This window comes from Rhagoletis pomonella, unplaced genomic scaffold (assembly GCF_013731165.1).
Source record: "Rhagoletis pomonella isolate Grant_MI unplaced genomic scaffold, Rhpom_1.0 Rhpom_scaffold_00001, whole genome shotgun sequence".
NCBI classification, from domain to species: Eukaryota; Metazoa; Arthropoda; class Insecta; order Diptera; family Tephritidae; genus Rhagoletis; species Rhagoletis pomonella.
Genome location: NW_023458555.1, coordinates 113076292 through 113095491, shown reverse-complemented (window position 1 = coordinate 113095491; position 19200 = coordinate 113076292). Strand labels below are relative to the sequence as shown.

At 33.4% G+C, this 19200-nt stretch overlaps 1 protein-coding gene across 2 annotated transcripts in view; it reads right to left on the bottom strand.

Moving 5' to 3' along the window:
- LOC118749865 overlaps positions 1–19200 on the bottom strand; it is a 71766-nt gene that overhangs the window by 39118 nt on the left and 13448 nt on the right. The gene's annotated exons all lie outside the window — the stretch shown is intronic.

Genomic DNA, 19200 nt, shown 5'->3' with positions numbered 1-19200 from the left:
AATAATTTTAAAGACTCTAAACAAGTATCATGAAAAGCTGCAATTTAGAATGGAAACAGAGAGAAACCTCAGCATACCCTTTTTAGACGTTAGTATCCACAGAGAAAAGGAGAAAATATTACTTAACTTGTACTCCAAACCCATTTCATCGGGACGCATAATAAACTTCCTATCTGCTCAACCTTTGAAATACAAAATCAACACTGCGAGAAATCTTGTTATGAAAATACTTACCATAAGTCACCAAAGGTTTAGAGACGAAAACGTAGGGAAAATACATGAGATACTCAAACGTAACAACTATCCGATACACATGACTAAAAATTCAATTGAACAGGCACTCATGAAAATAAACAAGCAGCACAATAACACTTCCGCAGTAGCAAGCACGGAGACAAAACAATTCTATAGTGTCACATATGTCCCCAAATTGGCCGGCAAACTTTCCCAAACGATAAAGAAAAACAAGCCAAACATAACTCTAGCATACAAGTCAAATTGCACTTTGTCAACGATATTTACAAGAACAAAAAGTCCGATTAACCGCAACAACAAAGCAACATTGTATACGAAATGAAATGCCAAGGTAAACAAAACGAAGAGTGCAACAAAATCAACATAGGGACAACAAAGCGATCACTAAGCACACGATTATCAGAACACGATGCGGATATAAGAAAAAATACAAATAACACGGCATTAGCACAACATATACTAACGAGCGGTCACACAGCTGACCTAGCTAATACAAAGATATTAGACAGAGAAAACAGAGAAAAAATACGATACACGCTAGAGAGCCTCCGCATAATGCAAAAAAGAGAAAGAACAGTCAACAAGAAAGAAGACAGTAACGACATTGCGGCTACTTATTTACTGTGTTTACAAAACACAGTCAGTACGACAAGTGTACCCCAAGCAGCTGGTACCGATGAATAGTTTTTAAGACAAGTGTTCACTTATTATTGCTTGTAAGTTTTGTTAGTTTTTGGTATACATGTATATTCATACACACTATAGATATAAATTTCAACTCCTCACAACAAATGTGATTGTCATATAAAATATGTTTGTTTTTGTATAATGTTTTATAATTGTAAAAATGTTTTTGTTGTTTTTTCAATAAAGATTTCCGCCCCAAATTGGAAACAATTATCATTTGATTTTTATTTTTTACAAATAATGATTATTATAAATAATGATTATTTTATGATTTTTATTTTTTCCCTCAGAGACAATCATTATTTTTGAGATTTATTTTTCCACTTAAAAATAATGATTATTTATGAAATTGAAAATACCATACAGACGCAACATACTCAAATATTTGCCTGAAATGTTGGGTACATATTCCTTTTATTAGGGGTCACTACTTCTGAAAAGAATGCGTCGGAAATCACTTTACTATAGCTTTTGAGTTTTTTAAATTATCATTATTCTTAAGTGAAAAAATAAAACTCAATAATAATTACTATCTTTAAGCGAAAAAAAAATCATAAAGTAATCGTTATTTGTGATCGAAAAAATAAAAATCAAGTAATAATAATTTCCTTTGAGCGAAAGAATAAAACTTAAATATTAATTATTATTTTTAATCTTTATTGATTAACCTCGAAAAATAAAAATCATTTTAAATTTCAGAAGAACGTACGGACACAAATACATGAGTATAATTAAAATTGTTTTACGACGATTACGACTTGTTGATTTTTTTGGTTAAAATTTTAAAATTGATTATTTTCCGTCCCTGGTAAATAGAGAAGTTAATTTATTCTAACTTGATGTTTACAATAACTCATTAACAAAAAACAAGTTTATGATAAAATTTTGGAAAATGGACGTGACACCGCCCACTTATTACCAGGTATGTATATCACGGTAATGGTTCGATCAATTTGTACCAAACTTGGTACGACTATTTCGTTTACCACATAAAAGCATAACTTTACAAATAATTGAAATCGGACTAAAATTACTCCCACTTTTCATATAACGTTAAATTCCATAAGTTCTTTAAACTTCGATAATTTAAAGACGCTAATTTACGCAAAACTGATACTAACAGCAATCCTTTGAAATAAGTAACATTGTTATAGAAATTTGGAAAGTAACTGTAGTTTTCAGAAAGGTGAAAAACTATATTTAATACTTGCGCCGGGTATTTAATGTTCGGCTCCACCCGAACTTAGGCTTATTTACTTGTTATTTTATCAATATTTGACTTGATAAAAATCTTGAGAAAATTTCTTTACAAATAATTTATCAAGAAAACACAGAATTGGGTGGTTAATGTTGTTGTGGCATATTATGAATACAGTTAACAAAACAATGTTTTCTTTTCATTAATTTTTATAATAAATATACACTCTGTTGCAAACTTATAAATTCAAAACAAATTAAAAACAAAAAAATAGATTGTTAAAACTTATCAATATATGGCGCGTTTACAGTTTTGCAACCGGGTGCATTTCATGCTACCTAAATGTATATAAATTAAAGTTTATTCAAAATGTTGAACCTCTCTCTATGTATTAAAAATTAATACCAAATGAAATGGTTTATATGAATTTTACATAAATTCAATAAAACAAAAGTACTTCAGTTTTACATTAAGGAGTAATAGTTGTCAATACATACATACGTCCTAAGTCTATTTACTCTTTTAACATACAGTATTTATGTACGCACCCCAATGCAAAAATAACTATTTCTCTTTTGTTTGGTTAGCGTTTATTAATTTTTGGTAAAGCTCATTATCCAACAAAAACTATATAATTTAAAAATTCAAAAATAATAAAAAATTCCGCATATTTTCAGCAAATTTTTAAACTTTTTATTCAAGATATATGAGAAAAATTTGCCCAGTGTAGCCCATTAAATAAAGTGCAAGTTTCAAGTAACTAAAAATCCCGTTGAATTTGATATTTTTTTGCTTATGGTGTTACGCATTTACTTCAATACAAAGTGTGTTCGACAATTCTTTTATATCGAAGAAACTGCACAACAGCGTTGGCGAAAAAATCACCACAAATCACAAAACATGCTACAAAACTGCATATAAATTTTTTTGTAAAGATTCTAAATTAAAAGTTTGAAATTATTGGTGGAACTCTTCAAAGTGTTTATAATTTTAGCACAAAGTTCGGATTCATATGGCTTTTGTTTGATTATGAGCTATACCTTTATGAAATATTAAGTAAACAAAAGAAAAACGGCCTCAAGCTCAATAAATATTGTTGAATATAATTGTTATAAGGCCATAAAATAACAAAAACAAATAACTTAAGGACGAGCACACCTAAAAGCAGTGCTGCCAACTATTTTGGAGTAAAAAAATCCAGATTTTTATAAAAACCCGCCAGAAGAAAGCTAAATTCCACAAAACAAAAGCCGAAGAAGAAATAGGTTTATATTAATTTAATTTTAAGCAACTCATTGGAAACATTACTTGAAATTGAAATTTGGAATCGAATAATAAAGAATACAAGTCATGTTTAAGCAAAAAAAAAAAAAAATTCAATTCTCATATAAAAATTTAAGTGTACCGTTATTTTCTTCATGATCCAATGATCGGATGTAAACCAAATAAGTACGGGACCACCTATGAGTTACCGCCTTTTCTTTAAAAAAATAATTATAGAAGTCGGTTAACGTGGTCCAAAGTTATGCGGTGACATATGTACATAACAAAAATATATTGAAACGAATTGATGGAGGCTTCGAAGTCGGTTAAAAAGTTAATATAACTTATGTATGAAAATTTCAGTCGAACGTTATTTTTTAAGTAAACTTTCAGTTTTCACAAAAGTCACAAAAGTTAGGCAGATTGCAACTCATTTATAATTTGATATAAATTATCATCGGACTGATTATCAGTGTTGCCATTTTAGTCCTTTTCCGACTAGATTTAGCCGGTTGCGATAGCAAACAGCCGGAGAAATTTTGATTTAGCCGGCAGCCGATTTGTTAGCCGTTTTGCAGAAAAAAAAATTAGCCGTTTTTAGCCGATTTTGCTATTTGCCTTGTTTTCTTAAATTTCAAATATGTATATATGTTTCCATTTTTGACTAAGCGACCCAAAATCTGTTAGAAATGGCTACTAGCCTTATCGAGGAAAAAATTTTCATGTCAGGCAGGGTTGTATGAAATTGGGCCGATTTCGCTTATTTTTATTTTAAACGAAGAAGGGATTTTCTTCATAAAATGTTTGCTATAAATGTCTTAATTTTAAGTGTGAAGTTTAATTCGCAAACTTAGAAAACAAGAAATTGTTTCACTGTTAAGACACTTAAGATGCGTTTGTGTTTGGATATAGTGCCAACACACAGAATAAATATTACATGTAGATATTGTCTTCCCAGATAGCGCATATTCAATTCTGCCTAAATTACAAAACATCATTTTTGCCCACTCCCAAAGGTTTAAGGTAAGGGAAAAATTGATATTTTCAAGCACTATGTACACATATGGGTGTTTCCATCGGAAGGTTCACCACGACAAAAAAAATAAAAGTCTTATATCTAACGTATTTACAGACCGATTTGTCTGCTTTTTAACCGACTTCCAAAAAAGGAGGGGTTATCAGTTCGTCGGAATATTTTTTTTAATTTTTTTTTTTTTATGTATGTTACCGCATAACTTTGGACCACGTCAACCGATTTCGATAATTCTTTTTGCATCGGAAAGGTAGTGTCTCAGAGGTGGTCCCATACTAATCTGGTTGACATCCAATCAGTGGATCATGAGATATATATATATATATTTTTTTATATGGGAGTTGAAGTCGGTTTTTTTTTGCTAAAAATTACTTGTTAAAATATATACTGGCTATGTAAGTAGAATCATGTTTGAGTAAAATGGTCTTCCTAGGTGGCGCCGAGGTCGAGATATTTCGAAAAACCGTATTTATGGTCCGATTTGGTTCGAATTTGGCGTATGTAGTTGAAACATAATAAATCATAGATTTCCAGCAAATTGACCCTGAATTGGCGCTGAAGTCAAAATATAAAGTATATTTGACATAAAATACATGTGTTATTTGCGTTTAAAATTCATTTAAAAGCAATATTAACAAAAATATAACGATGGAAATTGAAACAAGTTGCATTAATTCAAAAAACTCTAAAAACAACTAGAATTGCTCCAAATCATATTAAAATAAGTTTCATGAAAATAGCCATCCACAATTCGCAGAGTTTTGTGATTTTGTAAGAAAAGAAAAAATCAACGTCCATTTTTTGTCACGTAACGACACTCTTTTTAAATGCTTATATTTCAGGACCGAGCAGTTCGATTGTTTTCATTCTTCGGTTAAATATAGAGCTAATTTTGTGCTATACAAATGCCCAAAAAGGTTAAAGAAAACAAATGGTATCCCTTTTTTGTATCACGTATGCGACGTATCGAAATACCCATAGGTATTTTTTTAAACAAACTTTTTTGCTGAGAACTTATTTAAATTCCAAAAACCGAATGCCAACTTGAATTAAAGGAACTAACCCTGAGTGAGTCAAAATGAAAATAAAAGAGCACAAATTTCTATGTAAAGCAAAACTCTCTGGGAATCCTACGAGACATCTGCCGTTCATATGACCGGTCATCTAAATGGGAGATCTGCAGTCTTTTGGTATCATATTTTACATCAGAATTGAAGGGATTTCTGAAAAATCTGACCAGTTCTTTTGTGTAACTGTGATTCTGCATACCTTGTCAACATATGGCCTCGGTTGATGTTAACTTAAGGTCGTTGTTTTACTGCCTTAAAATTGAAGGGAAATTTTTACAGCGTTTTTTATGTGTATTGGTTTCTATTTGAGTGTATTGAGAATCGGTCAGTCTGAAAAGGCCTTGTAGGAAACACAAAAGGTTTGTTCGTCGAAAATCCAGCGAGAATTATCACTCAAAATATCAGATAGTAATAGTAATAGACTGGCGTGCTTTGCTAACGCTGTCGTGCTTTGCTGAACTCGGCCAAAATCGCTTAGGCGGTTACAGCGCCAAAAAAGAAGAAGAAGAATAGTAATAGATAGTTTTTTTGCCGAGTACCTTTCAAATCATTGGAATTAACTAAATTAATTAAGTAAACAAGTATTAACTTACATTTTTCATTTTAAAATCGCTCCAGTTTGTAAATTTTTAAATTTAACGAACTTGTTTATTCAAATTATCGTCGACAAAAAATCCAACCATGTGCCACAATCATATATTGCTGGCAAAATCTTTTCCGGCTCGAATTTGTTACTTCTCTCCAAGAAATAGTCTTTTTACTCGTGATTTATTTAAATAAATCATGTGAAATTTAGGTGAAACATTTTAGCCGTTTTTAGCCGGTTTGATTTGCCAACTTAGCCGGTTCGTCCAAAAAGTTCTGGCAACACTGCTGATTATTATAATCGACACTCTTGTTTTCGTATGCCTTATTTGTTCGAATCATCCTTAAATAACTTCTTGGAATTTCATAGTCTGTGCAGCACTTATTATGCCTTTTAAGACCGCGTCTGGAAATTTATGTTATTTAATATATAAATTCTACACGAGTTGTATATAAAAATTGTACCTTATACTTAATATAGCATTTATAGTAATTAAGTGTATACTGTTGCGTAGCTTTGTTTTCACCAAGTTTAGCTGACTGAATAATCGTTCCACGTCTGCATTAGACCAAGGTAGTGAAATTAAATGAAGTACAAATTCCGCCAAATCGGAAAACAATTTGTTACCAGCTGCATTCGTATAAGTTTCAACTTCTGCCCAAAATTGCATCGTATTGCTTATATTATTCTATTTTACAAAATTAATTCTATTATACTGAATTATTATTTTTTCTATCATATCATCACTGTAATTAAAATGTTTTAAAACATCTTCTATCTCCTCATGCGATGCATGTAAAACATTGCCCACTGAAAACATATTTATGCCTATTACGGTATCCGATGGATGCCATCCGCACGGAGCTAATCAGATTCCCACTGTTGGAATAAGCGAGAGCGAAGGATTAGATACGTGCGAATGCTATCTGTCGGACCGGAATAGGTCTGTTTCCGAGGGACCCCATTCTCTTGAATCTAATCCTTATCACTCGCTTGTTATGACAGTGCGAATTCTATTAGATCCGGATGGCATCCGTCGGATACCGTAATAGGCAAGATTAACCTTTTTAATCGTATCGAAATTATCTGGTAACCTGCAATAATAACATTTTTCAAATAACTTTATACTAATACGTATGTATATGTGCATGTTACTATTATACCTTTGTTTTAGTTGGTTGATAAGCACTACTACAAAATTTGTACATATTGTTCTTATATCTTTTTCTGATTCCTCGGTTAGCCCAGAGGAGGTTTTCATCTCTAATATTTTCTTTTCGAAGTTATATCCCAAATAGCAACTTTTATTGATATATTGCTCAAAATCAATCGAGATTACATCTATATTATTATCTGGGCTAATGATTTCACTTTTTATTTCAAAAGCTCCATTCACAATAGCCAACAAAGAGAGTAGCCAAATTGTAGTGTTATTAGAGAACGTAGAATTATCTACGATATTTGATTTTATTAAAAACTAAAATTTTAAATCCGTAATCATATATATTATATATACTGTATTGTATAAGGGAAAAAGCTAAAAATCCGTCAAAAAGTTTCTCAAAAAGCTAGAATTCCTGCTTCCCGCAATTTCCCATTTCCTCCCGCTGAATGGACTTCGAAAAAGCTAGATCTGACGGGAAAAGTGCTAAATTGGCAGGCCTGCCTAAAAGTTAAACATTCTAATAATATAAATATTAACAAAAACCAACAAAACCAACAACCACATGATCAAGTGTGAATAGCTGCGCTTGATTGTAGTTGGCTTAACAAATGAAATAGTGGAAAAAGCAACAAGAACTCACAAGGTGGACTTAGCACAGTGCGTAGGAAACTGGCTGAGTCAGTGGGATCGTCGGTCGAATCCTACTGAAAGAAGTCTGATGAGGAAATGTGGTGATTTCCGAAATAGCTATTACTTCTACGATTTTTTCAAATTATTGTTGCTTTTCCATATTAAAAACGGCCTCAAGCTCAATAAATATTGTTGAATACAAAAGAAAAATAGTCAAAACTTGTTAAAATGTCGCGCTTCTATTCTTTTTACCATAGGTGTATGCTTGTACGTACCCTTGTGGTAAGCTGATTAAGTTAAGTGGAGCCATTCCTCTTCCTCCGTTACCAGCATCGCGGCCCGCGGTGAATACTTTCAGAGCAGGAGCGTTTCTGTGCATTCGAACGACATGGCCAAGCCTGCGGAGCAGCTGAATTTTAATTCGCTGCACTATGTCTATATCGTTCTAAAGATCATACAGCGCATCGTTAAATTATCTGCGGTATTCGCCATCACCAACGAGTAAAGGTCCGTAAATCTTTCGCAGAATCTTCTTTATCTCGAAAATTGCAAGTGCCGCTTCATCACATGATTTCATATTCCATGCCTACAAGCCATACACCAGCGTTTGACGATTTAGCGCCAATTTGGCGATTTGTTTTGGATATTTGCGCGTAAAAATTTAGGAAATCGCCATTAGCGATTTTTGGCTATTTTTTCCCTTCAATTAAATTTTTTGTGCGCTATCATGTGAATGCTCCGAAACACGTGATAAGTAGGTTATGGAGTTAGAGCTTTAATTATGGTGTGGCAACACTTTTTATTGTTATCGATTTTGTTGTAGCATATCGAACATTTGCCAATATTAAACCACCATTTATGACAACTCCCGCCGAATGTGAAATTTGCAATTTCGTTTGCGGAAATAGCTTGTCTCGCGTTATTATAGCTTTTATTTTATATTTAACCCCGAGCGCTTGAAAGCGGATTGTGCTATTAATCAATTAATATGAGTTATAATAAATTTATTAATTGCGCAGTCCTATTCGGAAATGTGTTAAGACAAATATATTTTAAATGTATAAATACACTGGTTTCTAGAAAAAATGTTCTATGTATGCCACTATCCAATTCCCGTGTAGAATTCCTCGGTAATTCCGAAAATCGAGATATTTTTTTATGGATAATTTTTCGAGATATTTGCAATTTATGAATAACGGTTAAGCTTTAAAAAATAGTGGTTTCATTTAATCACGTATATCTTACGAACCAATTGAATAATCGTTATACGAGATACGGGAAATGAAAGCAAATAAAAATCTCCATAAACCGTATATCCGGTAGCTCTGATAGTTTCTGCGAAATTCATTAATCATTTCTGACGCCTCTTGTTTTCGATGCAAACACTCTACCTACTAAGGTGTACGAGGCGTATGAGTAACACTCTTTTTTGCTCATATTTCATACAAAAAATCCTTACGCATTTTCATTTGACCAATTATTATTTTCTTATCTATCTATCTATTTTCTTATCTTCTCCAACATCAGATTAAAGAAATCACACGGAAGGGAGTCAGCTTGTCTGAAACCTCATTTGGTATCAAACGGCTCGGATAGGTCCTTCCCAATTCTGACAGAGCTGATGGTACATGATGCAATAATACAAGATGTTATCGGTTGGTAACTTCTCGCTCTAATTCCGCCATATTGACTGCCTTAGATGAAACAGTGTTACTTCTTTAACAATTCTTTGCCTAATAATATAGTTGAATGTTTTTTATTTTTTCTCATTATACACATTTTGTTTTCTTAAAAAGGTGTTTTATCTTATTTTATTTCATTTCATTACGAATATTCTATAAAAAAGCAAATGTTGTTTAGGAGAAAATGTGAAATTTTATATTTTTCCCCCAATGGGGATTGATCCCTTCCCGTTTTTCTTCTCATTCTACTGAGCTAAGGCAGTGTCAAATCGAGCTGTCACAACTGATACCACCTTGTATTATTGCATCAGGCATTACTCAATGTCATTTTACACAGCCTTATTAGTTTCGCGGCGATACCAAATTCAGACACCGTGGCATAAGGACAACTTCGTTTCGTGCTGTCGATAGCAGCTTTGAAATCGACAAATAGATGGTGTGTGTCGATCGTTTTCTCTATTCAAGGATTTGGCATATAGTGAGGACCTGATCTATGGTGGATTTGCCAGGTCTAATTGCGGAGTTGCCTTTCTTGTGGATTGGGGAGATCACACTTAAACTCCAGTCATAGGGCATGCGTTCATCTGACCATATTCTGCATAAGAGTTGATGTATGCACCTTATCAGCTTGTAGTCGCCGTGCTTGAATAACTCAGCTGGCAGGCCGTCAGCTTCAGCAGATTTGTCGTTTTTCAGCCTCATAATCGCTATTCGTACTTCGTCATATTCAGACGGTGGGACGTTGACTCCATCATCATCGACTGAGCGTTCAGGCTCGTCTTATCCACTACTTTCAGTGCTGGTGTCATTTAATAAGTTGGAAAAGTGTTCCCTCCATAATTTAAGTACGTTCTAGACATCAGTCTCTAGGCCGCCATGGTTGTTCTTACAGGAGTTCGCCCTGGTCTTGAAACCTTCCGTAGGTCGCCTAACCCTCTTGTAAAATTTTCGGACGTTTTTCCTGTCGGCCAGCATCTCAGCTCTTCGCATTCACGTATTTCGGCCTCTCTCTTCATATTGCGGCAAATACGTCTCGCTTCCTTCTTCAATTTCCTATAACGGTCCCACATGGCTCACGTTGTACCCAATCGCAGCGTGGCCCTGTAAGCGGCGTCTTTTTTCTCTGCAGCTTTTTGACATTCCTCATCGTACCGATCTATCGGGCTCGCTGAAATCCGACTGCCCCTTCGGCGGCGGTACTTAATGAGCGGGAAATGCAGTTCCTCTGCTCGCGTATGTCGGTTTGTTGAAGAGTGCTCTCAGAGAGCAAGTGTGAGAGTCGGGTGACGAATACATTCGCCGTGTGTTGTGATTGCAGCTTTTCGACGTTAAGCTTTCGTCGGGGCATGGGCGCAGATGACCGAGAAGTTGAAGAATCACCCTTTCATGCGGATTGTGGCTAGACGTTCGTCCACGGGGATGAACGCCAGTACTCATCGACGGAGAATCCCTCCTACCCCGAACCAACACCGAATGTGCGCTCCTTTGCGTGGTAACTGTAGTATACGTCGTAAGGCTTCACGCTCACGCTTCCTTTCCCTTGTCCATCGCGTTGCTTGGATGGTGGTGATGTCTTCCTTTGCCTTCCTGAGGACATCAGCCAGCCAGGCAGAGTCACCTTCCCCATTAAGGGTCCGGAAATTCCAGCAGTAATACCAGAGTGTGGGTAATTTCCCTATTTGAGGGATATTTTGCATCAAAAATTATTAAAAGGGAAAAAAGGGACATTTCAAATAAAAAGGGATTTTCTTTTGACGCAGTTGTCAATGCATAACTGATCAAAAATCAAGAATATTCGACACTCTGACGTAATTCATCGTCCTGAAGATGTGATGTGGAGACAAATGATATATAATTATTAAAAAGTATAAGGACAATTTTGAAAATTTTCTCACGTTAACCAACCCAAGCTATGAGTTAGACAGAATACTTTCAATTGTAACTCGTGTTTCATGTAAAAAGCACAACAAATTATCATGTATGCGCTTCAATTTTAAAGTCACCAAAAAATCATATTCGCTTACACAATGCGAATAATTTGTAACAGTAATATTTTGTTTTAAGAATTGTCAGTAAGTATACAAGAATAAAAAAACACAAATGAAGGTATGCATCAGTTACCTTAATATAGAAAATAATTTCTTCAAAATCTTCGCTTTTACTGAACACTGAAGCTAATTTATGAATGTAGTAGATCTTCAGCCTTATAATGAATATTCGGTGAAAAATTTCACCGGCGAAAAATTTCGTTCAACGAAATGGTTCACTTTATCATGAAAGTGGAACAATTGCGGGTGAACGGATTTCACATAGAAATTTCAAAATTGCGATAACAGCCATTAAATACAATTTCAATTTTGAGCATACGTACGAGTATCTCGTACATTTGTGCAAATTTAGCAATTGTTTTGCGGTTTTATCTGTGCGAGTGACAGTTATTTCACTGGTGAATACGGTACATGATAGTGTGAAAATGATTTGAAGTGAATTACTTCGCTTGGTGAATATTTAACATACAATAAGTAAACTGTATGGGCGAAATATGACCGAGTTCCCACGAAATTTAAATTCATGATACGGCTGGTTTTTAAATTCTTTTAGGCCCTTAGTGAGTACTGACCTTTGAATTTCGAAAGAATATTATATGTGTGGTGTAGTGGTAAGCAGTATGTGCTTCCACTCCGCAGGGCCTGGGTTCAAGCCCTGGTCAAAGTAACATTGCAAAAAAAATTTAGAAAAATGGGTTTTTCTTAACCACGGTCGCCCCTCAGCGGGCAACGACAAACCACCGAGTGTATTTCTGTCATAAAAGTACACTCGCCGTTCGGAGTCGACGTTAAACTGTAGGTCCCTCCCATTTGTGTGACAACATCAAAGCGCACGCCACGCTCGGCCAAGGACTATGGGTAAGCGCCTATCTATTCCTTGTAGTCAAATGTACCAGTTGTAAACTACCTCAGAACTAGTATGAACCGCATGCCCAACTAGTCTGCCATTTATCATTTTTCCATGCAACCAACTGGTATTTTTAACATGGGATGTCCTACGAGATGACAGTTGTCAGATTTCGGTCAGAAATATACCAGTCTCATACTAGTTCATACAAGTTCAAAATAGACAGAAAAATACTAGTCCAATTATGAACCGAAATCACTACCTTGGGAGTCAAAAAATAAAATGCATTCATGAATATACAATAAAAAACGTTTGATTAAGAACACTTTAATATATTACACATTTTTATTTAGCAGCTTTAGATTTGCCAATAATTAGTGTTAAATTTTTTGAGTATAAATTAAGAGGAGAAATAAATACATTAATATTTCAAACCTTCGAACATAAATTTAAATGCATTTTTCGTTAAATGTTATTAAAAGCAAGTGCTTTCAGGTACAATAAATACTATATTTTTCATCTTTTTTAATAACATTAAATAGGCAAAAAAAAAACATTTTAGTTAAAAATAAAATAAATACTTTAGTTCAATTTCGAGTGAACTTAAATAAAAATAAAATTTTTCATTACATTAAATTAAATTCATTAACTTTGCGCATTTCAGTCTTTTCTTTTTAAAATTTTATAAAAGTAATAAATAACGCATAAAATTTGAGATTTGGATAAGAATAAAATAAATAAATAATTCATGCAGTTATTAAATACTCTTAATTTTTGTCTATAGTTTGGCTTGATGATTTAGAATTGAAATGAATCAAATAATTATATTCATCGTGTAATTAAAAAAGAAAAAAAATAATTGAAAATGATCAAAAATAACAAAATAATCATGTAATTAAAATTGATGAATTAATTAATAATTTTTAATCAATTATTAATAATTAAAAAGGTGCTAACATTGGTATTTAATCATTAAACGGTAATTCAAAAATCATGCTTTAATTAATAATCATTATGATTATTAATCATTATTTAGCAGGTCTGGTATAATTGAATATGTACTCGCTTTTATGGTTTACAATATACGCAAATAAAAGTTATAATATTATGTATACTTTATTGTATTAAACTCTTGAATCAAATAAATAAATCGTTTTGTACTTGGTACAAGTCTGGTCATTTTCGAATTAGTTCGGTTTCAGTCAGGAAATTCTAGTTGTAAACTAGTATTTTTCCTGACTAGTTTGGGATTTCACTGCAGGGTTATTAAGCGCATGCACATGTGTGTAAGCCGATTTAAGCTCATGCCCATGCACATATTATATTTTTAAATAACAATTTTTATAAAATGTTATTTTTTATAAAACAATTCAATAAAAACTGATATATTGTTTGTTTTTTATATGACAGAAAACATGTTAAACCATGATACAAAAAAACAAGATAGTTCCATTGTCACTTTTTCGTCGCCATATTAACGACCTGACAATTAAGTTAAGTAGGTAGTTAATTAAGTAGATTGTGACATTTCGTGCCACTGTATCCAATATCTAAAATCCTCAAAATTTTGTTATTAAGTTTTCGTTTATTTACAAACATTTTGTTCTTAGAATCGGAATTTGAACAAGCAAAAGGTACATATTTTGTTGGGTACGGCTCGGTTATTTGTACAATAATTTTAGGGTTATTGTGTCCAAACGCTTAACAAAGCAAAAAATTGTAACACACATGCGTGGTCAAATAATTAAACGTTAGTTTAAAATAAAGATTTAAAATTTTCAGATTCAAATTTATGAATAAATTCGGTTTGAAGTATGGACCTTTGTGTAAAAAAAGCTGTGGTCAGCGTATTTTTTCTAAGCGCTGCCGAAAGCCTACAACGTGGAAAGGTATTTTGCGGAAAAATCCTGTGGTTGGCGTAACCCGAGTTTACATTTCCTCTGCCAAAATGCTAATGGGGTAATTTTCAATATGATATGGTAACAAGAATGATATAATACAGTGAAACCAGCTTAAGTAACCCCCCCCCCCCCCCCCCCCGCTTAACTACCTAACCCGCTTAATTAACCAACATTTTTGGGCACCGTGAATATTTTGATGTAATCTGAAGAAAATCCCTCTCTTAAGTACCACCCCGCTTATTTACCCAACCCGCCAAAGTAGCTAAATTTTTAGTACCCCATCTACCATTTTACTTGTAATTTTACCCTTTTAAGTGCTCCCGCAACACGTTCGGTAAAAATCTTTTTAGCCGCTTGAAACTACAAAATTTTAAGCTCAGGTGTATATGGTAGTTTTTAGGGAATGAACTGTGTTTTAATTGAAAATCTTAAAAATTAATAAATACGCATAAGTGGCAAACAGCATCATTTTGAATTCGGTCCTAAATGATAGATATATCCAACATTGTATGTATGTATAAATATGTATAATCAATGTCTTTAAAGAATTGAATTCTTGTAAAAATTACATAACATTGCTTTATCGATTTTTTTATAAAGTTTTTGTTTATGTGTTTAAATAATGCTACGATCTTGGTTTTAATCTATGTACACTTCATTAATTGTTCATGTTTTATTCAAGAATTTATTTATGTACGTTAACAAGAAGATTGACTATATCAATAATTATGTTCGCTTAAGTACCCGCATCGAGGTACTTAGCCGGGTTCTTTTAAGTACCCAACCCGTCTAAGAACCTCAAAAAGCTGACATTTTTCGTGAGGTACTTAAGCGGGTTTTACTGTACAAGATTCCGCATTCCCGGCGGCGAGAAAATTGCTCAAGTAAAAGTAAACAAAGCCGAACGGGAAAATAAAATAAACAGTGAAATAGCAAATTTTCTCAATAATCAATTTTTCGACAGGAAACGTGGTTTTATTGTGTTAAATTGCAAAATATATGATTTATAAAAATAATGTATAGCGAAAATGTTGAAAAATGGCAATTTTTGTAATTTAAGTGCATATAAAGTTTCTGAGGCGTTGTTTACTTTTACTTGAGAATTGTCAAAATCGGTAAATCCCAAGTAGCGGTTTCTGGAACGTGACACATTTGTTCGCTACATCGTGATGTGATACAAAGAAAAGCTGGCAGCACTTCGCAAAGTTGCAGAAATCTCATAAAATATGTTCGAAAAATATCTTTGTATGGAAAAAACTGCTTTACACTGTCAAGGATTAAAGTGCCAAAACTCAGCGCAATTTTTAGCAACTTCAATCTTGCACTTTATTATTCTAAAAAAAATTTTTTTAGAGTCTAATTAAAAATTTGCAGTTTAGGTCAAACCTTGCAGAATTTTTTTAATATTTGTACAAAGTTTGATCTAAAACTTGAAATTCTTTTTAAATCTACCACGTTTTTTTTCCAGATTCTACCACACAGAATTTTTTTTTGTCCGATCACTGGTGAGTGTATGCCTGCAGATGTTTAGTACTTATCCAGAAAATTAATTTTTCTTACTGAAAATGTTCGGTAAAGGTAATGTATGTATGTATGTACATACATATGTACATCGGAAAACTAAAAACAGGTATCTTTTGTGTTATTTTCATTGTTTCAAACTAATAATAATAATAGCTTTTGGATACAATTCATCAGGGCTGCAACCCGGTCTTGAACCGAACTGGTTTTTGAACCGAACCGTCGCTTTTTTTGGGCTTCGAACTGAACCGTTTTTATTTTGAAATGCCAAAACCGAACCGAAAACCACTCCAAATAAAATAATGTAAAAAAAATATTTTATAAAAGCAAGCTTTTATTTAACCTGTACAATCAAAGGAATAAAATGAAGTAGTGTAACAAAAGATTTTTTAGCAAGAAAATTTTGTCAAAACTGCACTAAAATGAATAAAATAAAATAAGTTATGGTCTCGTTAAAGTTACTAAAAGCCATTTAGTGAAAGGAGTTATTCAAACTCTAATGAAAATTACTAACAATTTGTACTAATTTACTTCGTTTTTAAAAAAGCTTGTCGCGCGAATAGCAAACCGGCATTTAAATATCTGCATACATACATATACATACATACCTAACCAACTATGCATATACGCTGAATTCGCCGACAAGCTTTTTTAAAAACGAAGTAAATTAGTACAAATTGTTAGTTATTTTCATTAGAGTTTGAATAACTCCTTTCACTAAATGGCTTTTAGTAACTTTAACGAGACCTTAACTTATTTTATTTTATTCATTTTAGTGCAGTTTTGACAAAATTTTCTTGCTAAAAAATCTTTTGCTACACTACTTCATTTTATTCCTTTGATTGTACAGGTTAAATAAAAGCTTGTTTTTAAAAAATATTTTTTTTACATTATTTTATTTTATAATTTTTAGTCCATTTATAAAAGCGTTGTATATTAAAAAGTGTTATTTTATTTTATGTACAAAATTTTGCAATTGATATTAAAATAATTCAACTTGAAATGAAAGAGAACAGAAGACTTGGCAAGCAAAATGTTGTTTGCTTTTGTTTTGTTTAAACATACATATGTACATATAGCAGCAGTTAATTTTATTTAAAGAAACTAGCAAACCCGGCGAACTCCGTTTCGCCACCAGATGGCTTCGTTTCTTGTAACATTTCGTTTGGGGATTAAAAGATGAAGAAAAATTATTTTTTTTTGTTTTATATTTGAAAAGGAAAAATTTTATTTCATTTCACAACAGTAATGTATTCATTTCGATTACAAAAATGAAGTGTAATTTAGTTGAACTTCTCTAAGTAAAAAATCTGAATCGAAGCGTTATACGTGTCCGCAAATTATCTGTTTCATTGAAGTGCTCTTTGGTAAACCACATTTTTTGTTTTTTGGTCTGTCGTTAACACAAACAAAGCGGATGGTTTCCCAACTCGTGAACACGCAACGTATAGCTGCCCATGTGAAAAACAATGATTTTCTAAATTTATCCCGCAAACACTAAGCGATTGGCCTTGCGACTTGTTAATGGTCATTGCGAATGCAAGGCAAACCGGAAATTGCAATCTTTTGATGTCAAACCGAAGATCAGTCGGAATCATTGGTATTCGAGGAATACATACATTTTCACCTGCGTACTTTTCGTTAATAATGGTTGCCTCAATCAAATTCGGCATACGTTTTTTCACCGCAAGTCGAGTACCGTTGCAAAGTCGCGGTGGATTCAAATTACGCAATATCATAATAACTGAACCAACTTTGAGTTGCAAGTTATGTGGTGGAAATCCTGGTAACTCCAGAGAGTTCAAAAACTCTGTTGGATAATCTCTTATTATTTACAACATCATCTGAATTTGTTATGGAATCAACGGATTTGTATGTCACCAAATCGCCATCGATTTTTGATTGAATGGTGAAATTCAGTGCGTGTACATCATTAGCTCCAAAGTAAGTCATGCGAAAGCAGTTATTATATGCAAGGATGCGTTGAAGAAAATGTTTGGAATCGGGATCAGTTCCATCGAACAATGATTTCAGTGGCTGTGGTGGTGCAAGTAATGGATCCAGTTTGACTTTTCCACTTGCGCAGCACAATCCAGCCGTTTCTCTTTTAAACTTTAACGCATTGCAATATCGGCATACAGTCGTCATTTGTCCAATATCTAAATTGTCATCATCACTGTAGTTCGCAGTGGGATAATATTGGAGTGCCAAGCGATTGTATGATGCCAATGATCTTCGTGTGCTCACGCGTTGTCTCAATCGTTGTCACGTCGTCCTCTCGGAATTTTGGACTATGGACAGACAGGTGAATTTAACCTCGAATGCACGATCCAAATAATTTGCACAGTTCAACTTACCACCCCAAGGACAAATGCCTGCTGTTGAAGTTGAATAAAAATTTGCACAATACGCGTAATTGATTTGATTGTTTTCCAACTTAACTGTTAGGAAACGAAGAACTTTAACCTCAATTTCACAGTGAACACAATACCGGTTTTAAGTTAGCGTTTGAAAGAACGTGCGTATAATAAATGTCACATGAAATTAGCTGAGCAAAGTACAATGAATAGCTGTTAAACAATGTTTCACGCACCGGCACCATCTACTTTAAATGAAACATACTTATTTTCGTGAGGGATACTCACACACCATATACTTTTCTATTGAAATTTTTCCTGAATTTTCTTAGCTATAAACCTCCAACGAATGCAAAACCGTGGAAATCGGTTCGTGCGTTCTGGAGTTATAGCGTCAGGAAGGAAAACCCTACTTATTTTTATATTAATTTTTATATTAAAGAAGATTAAAGAACTGTCCGCATTACACAATTTTATTTTTCACAGAAACGGTATTCATGAATTTTTTAATTTTTTTTTATTTGCTTCCGCATATTTTTGACATAACAGCTTTAATTTTATACCCATATTAAACAAATACATCCTAAGGTTACCCGGGTCCACGTTTTGGTCTATATCTCGAGACCCTAGTCACCCAGCTATATGAAAAGTGCTCTATCTTAAAGCATTCATGAACAGCTTTAATTTGATACCCATATTAAACAAATACATTCTAAGGTTACCCGGGTCCACGTTTTGGTCTGTATCTCGAGACCCTAGTCACCCAGCTATATGAAAAGTGCTCAATCTTAAAGCATTCATGAACAGCTTTAATTTGATACCCATATTAAACAAATACATCCTAAGGTTACCCGGGTCCACGTTTTGGTCTGTATCTCGAGACCCTAGTCACCCAGCTATATGAAAACTGCTCAATCTTAAAGCATTCATGAACAGCTTTCATTTGATACCCATATT